Consider the following 9,656-nt stretch of genomic DNA (forward strand, 5'->3'; position numbering starts at 1 on the left):
ACCTTGCTGTCTTCCATGCCTCTTAGAGGGACATAGTAGTCCCTGATCCTATCAGGGCTTAGGAGCCAGGGCAGGCTTCTGGACTGGCCCATTTCCGGTGCTCACAGGCCTTGGTCCTCAGCCAGTCATGTTAGCGTGAATTAATCTGGTTGTTCTTCCTGGTTTTATATGGAGCCAAGTCCTGCCCACTGAGGGGGTGACACTTCGGGTGAGGAGATTGATGAAGAGGGAATCTCAGAGAAACACAACTTCGGCAGGGGCAGACTCGTTGGCACTTGAGAGTAGCTGAATGCTGGGATTGTCTATTTAACCGGTCTAAGTGGCAGCTTTGGGCATGCTTCTCTCTGCCCCCCCAGCACCGGGACACTGTCGGGCTGCTATGTCTACCTATTGTGCTGGGATTGGAACCCCAGTCCATGAAGTGAGTGCTTCAGGATGCTGAGATCTCTCAGTCCTCCTCCCTCTCTACTTCCCTGCACTAGACTCAGCAGCCAGCACCAGAGAGGCCGGTGAGGAGGTTTTGCTGCTTGTCAGATCATAGATACATCTTCAACCGAGTTTCTCTTGGCTCTAACTGCTTCCCAGTGGGGAATCCGAGGCTCACTCTAAAGGTGGCTGGCTGTGCTCCAGACCCTGCCTTCTATGACACTTGGAAGGTGATTTCCACAAAGCCCAGGGATCTATTTCTTTCCGAGTAAGAGGAAGTCACTTGGTGGGGAACAATAGCCTAGAAAGTTCCTCTCAGCACCAAAGGGCTCCCCTCTTCTCTAGCCTTCCTTTCCAGCCACCTAGTGAGGCCCACAGCGTCAGGTGGGCCCCATGTTGTGCAATGTGGAGATCTTCTTAGATTTCTTGAATTTCAAGAATCGTCTTGATTCTTGGAGGTTAGGGACAGAGTACTGGTAACAAGCCAGGAGAGTCACTTTGATTATAGGGACGTCTAAGGGGTCATGGGTCTTGCTACGCCCACCTGAGGTTCTCATGAGTGTTCATTGTTATTTAAAAAGTCTTTTAAGTTTGCTGGCCAGTGTGTGTGTGTGCACGCACGCGTGTGCTACTTGCTTGCGTACATGTACATGTTAGTGTTCATGCACACATGCACAGGTAAAGCTAGAGGTCAACCCCAGGGCTTATTCCTCAGGGGCTGCCCACCAGGAGATGCAGGATCTCCCCGAGGTGACATCAAGCCCTTAGCAGAGGTGGATGTGCCCAAGGGCATGGTGACATTCCAAAATGCCCCCTCTCTGGCAGCTCTTTTACATAAGCAGCTGCTCCCTTTCTTCTGGGATTTGAGCTGGAGGATCTCCTGGGACCACGAGTTGTCCCGGAGACCTGGTTGAGGGGTATTGAAGACATAAAGAGCAAGGCACCCCCCTTTTGGATGTATTCTTCTCCTGGCTGAACTCGGAAATATTTCAGCTCTACAACCTGTTAATTCGTTCAAGGTTAATGAGATTTAAGACAATTTGGGGGAGGAGTAGTCTCTGCTCCCTGTTCATTCCTTTAGGTCTCATGTTGTCATGATTAGTAGTTAGGGTCCTAGCCTTCTAGACTTTTCCTTGTATTCATAAACATGCATGAGAGTTTTCACTTGGTACATGTCTGGGACTGCGAATTCTATTCTTGCTCCCCTTGATTTGTGGCCTAAGTCCTGGCTCCTGTGGCCTTCTCCAAACTCACGATGAGTCTGTGTATAGTTTTCCCTGTCACAAACAGCTCCTCAGAAAACAGCCACTCTGTGAACTCTGAGAGATGTTTTCTCACCTGCTTTTCCTTCTCTCCTTGTGCGTGTGTGTGTGTGTGTGTGTGTGTGTGTATGTATGCATGTTCGTGGTATGAATTGGCATGTATGTATGCTTTTGTATGTATGTGAAGGTGCATGTATGTATATATGCATGTAGAGGTCTCAATTGCTTTTCCACCTTATTTTTTCAGGTAGAGTCTCTGTCAAGCCCACGGCTTGCAGATTTGGCTAGTCTTGCTAGCCAGCTTACGTTGGAGGTCCTTTGTCTCTGCCTTTGGAGACATGAGTTCTTATGCCCATCCAGCCTTTACATAGGTTTTGGAGATCTGAATTCCACGACAAGCACTTTAATCACTGGGCCATCCCCCCAGCCCTCTACTCCATTTTGACATGAGGAGGTCAAGTTCAGTTTGTAGACAGAGCTCTCAGAGCTCAGCAAGAGCAGGCGTGCTGGGACTTGTGTCTCCAAAGGATCCCTCTCCAAATGCCTCAGTGTAGGGGCCTCTACCCTGGGTATCAGGCCCAGCTGCAGAGTCTGAGGTGGGTCTAGGCATCTGCATGTCTGATAAGCTCTGAGGGTGCTCAGGCTGCTGGTTTGCACCACACTTTGAGGCCTTAGTTTGGTTAAAAGCATGCATCCCAGGGCCTTTTAAGGGCAGAGAGGGGGAAAGTAAGAGGACAGTGTCTTTGTCTCTGACCTGGCGGCCGTTTTGATCATAGTTGTAGCAAGCACCTTAGATACGCTGCTAGCCCTTCCTTGTCCTGATTAGAGAAAGATCCCCACAAGATTGGCTAGTTGAGAAGTCTGGGACCATGAGAGAGGCTGACTGACCCATGGCCTTCATGAGCAAGAGCTGGGCCAGACACTTGTATCCTGGATCCGATACCGGTTGCCTTAGGCGGGCATTTCTGGTTCCTGGATCTAATCCTTGTCTGGTGCCTTCCTCCTATGTCTCACAATTAAGGCAGTGGATGGAGAAGATGGTGGGCTTTGCAGAGTGAAGGTGCCAGGCATGACCCTTCTGTGGGAAGAACCTCCTCTGGGTTCTGACATTTCTGGTTGTGTCCCCTTGCCAGGGCCCATCAGAGTGGGGAGAGCATGAAGAGGGGATGCTCGCTGGACTCAGCAGTCAGCTCCTTCCCCCCTTGTCTGCTGCACATCCCTGCAGTGTCCTAGCCTAGACCCTTCACTCATCCATTCATCCACTCCAAAACCACCTCCTGCCAGGTAAGGAGATGCTGGTCCCTGTGCCACATGAAGAGTGGCAGCCTTTATATTCCTTTTTCTTCCCCCATTTCCCCCCGGAAATAGGTTTTTACTGATCATATTAACAAGAAGAGATTTAGTCACAAAGACCAGAGCCCATGTCTCCATTAGACTCTCCGGATTCATTCTTCTTTGCCTCCACCTTCTTCTCAGCTGGGAGAGCAGTGGTGGAGGAGATAAGATGGCCTGCTGGCTTGGCTCCAGCTCCTGGGGGCTCCCAGTGTTGATGGGGGGTGGCCAGAGCCTTTGCAAACAGGCCAGGCCAGAAAGGTTCAACATTGGCACTAGCTGCTTTAAAGAGGGCGTCGCTTTTATCCTCTGAGACATCACACCTCATCATTGTGCAGGCCGAGGGCAGAGTAGATGCTGCCTAGCTCAGAGATGGGGCTGGGGGACTACCAGTATGGTGCTAGTTAGTCTCCAGCCTCGGGCAGGGCCTCACCGCACTTCAGCCTCACTTTCCTCGGAAGGACTGAGCCCTTGGAGGCAGCTGAGGAAAGGCACAGTTTTATATCCTCACAGTCTTGGCCACCTGCCGTGGTAGGCACATGGCCCCCGGCATAGCTGTGAGTGCAGCTTGACACTAAATTGTGACTCTACTTAAAACACCATGAGATCGAAAAACAAAGATCTGTTTGTATTATTTTGAACTTCTGCCTGTATGAGTGCCTGCGTGAAGGCACACACATGTGAGCAGGTGCCCGAGGTCAGAGGTATCACACCCCCTAGAGCTGGAATTACATGTGTCTGCTTGATGTGCGTGCTGGGAACAGAACCTGGGTCCTTTGAGAGAGCAGTATGTGTTCTTAATCACTGTGACGTCTCCCCCGCTCCCTTTTCTGTAACATAATTGCATGGTTTTCGGACATTAGTTTTGTAGATGACAACATCACGTACTGAAGTCAGAAAGTGGGGTGTGCCTGCCGGAACCTCTCTGAGAGCCCTTTCAGCATGCACAGCCTTGACTATGGCTTTGAGGCTGGAAAACGAAAGCTATGTCTGAGTTCTTCCAAGACAGAACCGTGATCTGGTTCCACAGGTGGGTTGCATGCACATACGTGCGTGTATACATGTTCACATGTCAGGAACATGTGTCAGGAGGCAGGAGGTAGAGAGACGAGGAGAAAACACATCGAGGAAGGTTGAGAAGTGGAAGGTGACAGAGACGGACAGAGGGACAGCAAGACAGAAGGCAGATGGCGGGAGTGGGAGGGGGAATGGAGGAGCAGAGGAAGAAGTGGAAAGTTCTGGATAGCTAAGGGTGGGTGTGGGGACCTTGGCTCTTCTCCCTCAGGAGGTGCCCTTGTCCCCAGCCTTATGCTCACATTTGAAGATGAGCCCTCTTCCTCCATCACTAGACTCTGGCCACCAAGCAGCCCCCAGTGGAAGGTGGGAGCCCTTCCCAGCTCATCAGAGTGTGATGGGGTGAGTGGGGGTGCAGGAGCTACTGGCGGATTGGACCTTAGTCATGCCACATGTTACATTTCCTAATGAGGAAATGATTCAAAATTGTCTCCAGGATGGTTGTGATTAAACTATTTGCCATGACTTCCTCTGCTATATTGAACATGTACACATGTGCGTGCGCGCGCACGCACGCACGCACGCACGCGTACACACACACACACACACACACACACACACACACACACACACGAGCGTGTGCATTATTAACCCCCCTTCACCACTACTCATGACAGGCTTTACGGCAGCCTCTATTTGGGACAGCCTCTGGGTTCCAGAGTGCTTAGCTCCAACCCTCACTGTGTGTCTGTGTGTCTTTTTTTATCATAGCTTAGAAGTGGCTGTCCTGAGACTGGAGAAGGGAATCCCTGAGGAGGCGTGCATAGCGAGCTTGTCAATCAGACCCTCCCCTGAGGCCGCTTCATAGCTCACCTTTGGCAGGGAGCTGGTTTAAATGACAGATTTTTCAGGGCATCAGATGTCTGCCCCTTAAAGTGAAGTGCGTTTCTTCCCAGGCAAGAATCTGGAGTTCTTTCCAGATCCTTCTATACTTTCTGCTGTGAAATTCCAATTTTATTTGGATGCCCTTTGCACGAGGTGATCCAAGCCATTCAGGTGCAGATGCCATGATGGGAGTTCGAAGCATATTCCATAAAAGAACCAGAGCATACTATTAAATGTCTTAGGGACTAGAAAATTCTTCTGCAGAGCTCAAACATGCAAAGGGTCCAGAGTGCATGGTCTTGATTAGATGGACATTACCCTACTGCCTCCCTTCCAAGCTAGCTTCTCTCCAAATCTTAGCTATACTTCAAGACTAGTGCAACTGGTTCCTTCCCCAGAGTCTCCCCCTTGGCCACTATCTCAGTCATAATTCATCCTCCAAATCCTGCCTCCATCCCTTTCTCTCTAGTTACTGCAATTCTGGCAGTCAAACTTCGCTTTGTTGTGTTAAGAAACAGCTCAGACAATCAAATGGCTGGGCCACTGTGAACTCTTTCTGGGCTTCTGGCTGAGGAAGCTCTCATCTCTCTTCTGGGACATGCTGTTCCCAAGGCAGAGGGGAGGAGAGTGATTGTGGACACATACCCAGCTCTTAGTCTCTGCTCAGATGAGACACCCGTGACTACCCACCGCTGCATCCACTGCAGCTCACATGGATGAAGGCAGTGTGGGAGGAGCGTTTTTACTAAAAGCTCTGCCACAAACACCCCATGGGTGCATGCTGTCCTTGTGTCTTGAACATCCATGTTTAAATTTGACCTTCCTCCTGGGGTGTCCTCATAACCCACCTTTGCCAAGGAGCTTGGTTTAAATGACTGAGATCTTTTATTCAGATTAAATTTGGGGTGGTTGGGTTCCCCATTTAGAGTAATTCTGGGTCTACTTTTATCCGGGACCAAAAATCCTCTTCTGTTATCATTAGGCCATTTTGATTACCATTTCTATGTCTCCTTCCTTCCTTCCTTCCTTCCTTCCCTTCTTCCTTGCTTCCTTCTTCTTCCTTCTTCCCTTCCTGTCTGTCTTTCCTTTTTTTGTGACAGGATTTATCTGGTCCACTTGCTTCTGCCTCCCCAGTGTTGGGATTAAAAGGCTTGCACCACCGGACGCCCAGCCCTGCCTCCTTTCTTTTGTTGACCAAGTCTCATGGATCTCAAACTTGCCATGTAGCTAATGACTCATTCTCCTGTTGACAACTCAGTGTTGGGGTTACATTGCACCTCCATTTATATGGTGCTAGAGACCAAACTCCTAAACCTAGGCCAAGCACTCTACCAACTGATATATTACACACCAGCACATTTTATCTTTTCTTTTCCCACCCCAACAAATTGATTTATCAGCTGCATGCACTCCTGTTGGTCACACTCTCTTGCAACTTCCAGAAACTAGGTTTTTTTTTTTTAGCTTTCTTTCTAGCCCCTTGGCTTCTCTAATACCATTCCACTCTTCTTGTCCACTTACCCCGTAAGAGCCTCTCTGCGTCACAGTCTGCTTTGGGATGGGGAAATTGCTTTGTCAAATGTATTTCTTTGTTGTTGTTCTTGTTGTTGTTTTTGTCATGTCCGTGCATGCACACATGTGTACAATCAGTTGTATGAGCTCAGGCATTCACAGGCCACAGAACACATGTTGTTGTCATGTCTGTGCATGCACACATGTGCAATCAGTTGTATGAGTTCAGGCATTCACAGGCCACAGAACATGTGTGACGTCATAGCTTGTCTTCTAGGAGTTGGTTCTCTCCTCCTGCCATGGGTTCTAGGCATTGGGCTTAATGGATGACTTGGGGCAGAGGCAACAGAAGCCTCTCTAGCTGGTGGGAAATTGTGAGCATTGAAGCATCTTATCTATCTCAAGTCACAGAGTTTTGGAGTGGATTTATTATATGCACTAGATAACCGAGGTCCTCCCTGTCCCCCAAACTGGTTTATTGTCCACTACTGAACTTGTTTCCAACCCCCAAGTCTGGCAGTTACTCCTCCTCTACCTCCACTTCACAGGCCCACGTGGAGGGTGCGTGGGGGACTTGTACCCTGGAGTTGCACTTAGCAGTTTGGAGGGAGGCTGCGTGGCTATGCGAGTATTCTTCATGGGACTGACAGTGCCCATGTACGTGGTTAGCATTCCAAGTTCTCCAGAATGTGTTTCTCACCTCCTAGTTCTTCACCTCGCTCTCTAGAGCACCCACAGTGTTCATTCTCATCTCAGGCTCTTTACGTTTCTACACGGGCATTCAAATTATTTACATGTTTACGTGTGTATGCATGGTGTGCATATGCAAGGCAGAGGACAACTTTGAGGAGTCAATTCTCTCCATGATGGCTTGCTCAGCAAGCGCTGTCTCATCTCTTCCACGGCAGTGTTGCTGTTGTTATTGTTATTATTATTATTATTATTATTATTAATTTGACACAATTAATGAGATTGACTAAAATCTCTTTGGGATGTACCCTTTAGTCCCACCCTCCAAACTGTGTTCTTTCTGAGAAGCAGCTCCAGCCCGGACAGTTCCTTTAAACTTCCAGAGTCTACTTTCAGGGTAAAATCGGTTCTGAGACATGGGGGCACCATTCAGCCCTGCTTCTGCTTGTTGACTTTCTTCGATTCATGTGCTTGTCTGCTCTCTAGGCCTGTCTTTGTCCCCACAGTCCCAGATGCTTCTCTCAATAGAATGGCCTCACTGTGTCCTAGGTGACATTAGCAACATCTGGATTTGGAAATTTCATACAGCACACCACAGTCACCCTTAGCTCCCATTTTTACCCTCCTACCCTTCCACTCCCCACCCCACTCCAAAAAAAAAGAAAAGAGAAGGAAAGAGAAAACAAAAGACCATGTCTAAATTGTGTTACACATATATACTCATTGGAGCATGGTCAAACTTCCAGTGGCCAGCCCTTTAAAAAAGACTGAGTTGTGTCCATGTCGTGGTGTCCGTGTTGCGGTGTCCATGTTGTCCTGTTGTGTCTTCCTGTCCCACCTAGAAGCCTCAGTTGAATATCTTTATCATAAGCATCTTTAAGGACTCAATAGCTTCTTGCCTGGAACATTTCTTTTTCTTTCTCTTTCCTTTCTTGGTGGAAGCCTTCATTGTTGCTGTAAATTATAAAATGCTTCCTTTTACCCTGCACTAGATCCGGCACTGTAATGCCCCATGACATCTGTAAGATGTCTTCATCTTAGTCAGCAAAGCCTCTCACCCTCTTTGCTCCATTCCACATCACACTGCCTATGGCTACTCTCTGAGCCTGGCAGCAGTCTCTTTACCCGTCTAGTTCCCAAGGCAGGTTGCCACCATGCCAGACATACACATCCCAGTTCCGTGGTGGCCCAGTGTCTCCAGCCACCACACACTCTCTTGAATTCAATTAAATAGCCACACGAAAGAACACACAACACAATAACCTTTGATCCAATTGATAAGATATAATTGCCCACCTAGACATAGAAAGCCCTGTACACGTCCATCCCTTAAGAATATTCATAACCAGAGCTTCCAGGGACTAAGCCACTACCCAAAGACTATACATGGACTGACCCTGGACTCTGACCTCATAGGTAGCAATGAATATCCTAGTAAGAGCACCAGTGGAAGGGGAAGCCCTGGGTCCTGCTAAGACTGAACCCCAGTGAACTAGACTGTTGGGGAGAGGGCAGCAATGGGGGGGGTTGGGAGGGGAACACCCATAAGGAAGGGGAGGGGGAGGGGATGTTTGCCGAAACCGAAAGGGAATAACACTCTAAATGTATATAAGAAATATTCAAGTTAATAAAAAAAAAGAATACTCATAACAACCTGTAGATGTGCAGAGAGGAATCTTAACATCCGCCTCCATGTTCTCTCAACTGCTCCCCTCCTCCCTCACTCCAGTCTCCTCCTCCTCTCTAAAACTTTTCTCCCGCCCACCCTTCCTTCTCGTCCAATGACAGGCCTCATTCCATCTTGTACCTGCCTTCACCTGCATAATGATATCATCCTATATTTCAGTGTCTCTCCTTCTCAGTTATGAGCCCGTAGCCACCAATGCCACTGCAAGGGACTCTTCCCTGCTTCCCTATAGCAGCCCACGGCAGCACGGTCATGAACAGCCAAGTAGTTTCCAGTGCCAGCATAGACCTTGGACACTTACCTGGTGTCTGGTGGCAGCACAGAACCTAGAAGTCTTTTGAGGAGACTCAACCCAGAAAATGAACCATTTGTCATCTTGAATATCTTGCTGCTACTCAGAGTCAGGGTGATTGTGCTGTTGGACAGCATGCCTGAGGGCAAGACCTGCCTGAGTCCTAGGCTTCCGTCCTCCTCCTTGCCCTCAGCTCTGGCTGCCCTGCTGGTACCCCGCCCCTTGCTGGTACCCCAGTCACAGCCATCATGTTTGCACTGTGGACATTGCCGATATTAGCTAATTAAAAATTAAATTTAAAAAAATTAAAAGTTTAAAATTAAAAGACTTAAAATCAAAAACGATTCTTTTACTTGTTCATTTTGAGACTGTAGCTTTTGCTGGCCTGGGACTGGGACTCATTATTTAGACCAGGCTGGCCTCAAACTCAAAGATCTGTCTGCCTTTGCCTCTCAAGTTCTGGTATGTGCCATCATGAAGGAATTTTTTTTTTTAATGCAATGGCATTTACCAAGATACCCAAGTCTCTTTCTTTATCGATTGACCTAGTCTTTCA

At 48.4% G+C, this 9,656-nt stretch overlaps 1 pseudogene; it reads right to left on the reverse strand.

The window, feature by feature from the left end:
* Positions 1–3,087: 3,087 nt before the first annotated feature.
* LOC116898408 lies at positions 3,088–3,573 on the reverse strand (annotated as a pseudogene).
* Between the last annotated feature and the right edge of the window lie 6,083 nt (positions 3,574–9,656).

This window comes from Rattus rattus, chromosome 4, assembly GCF_011064425.1.
Source record: "Rattus rattus isolate New Zealand chromosome 4, Rrattus_CSIRO_v1, whole genome shotgun sequence".
Lineage (NCBI taxonomy): Eukaryota > Metazoa > Chordata > Mammalia > Rodentia > Muridae > Rattus > Rattus rattus.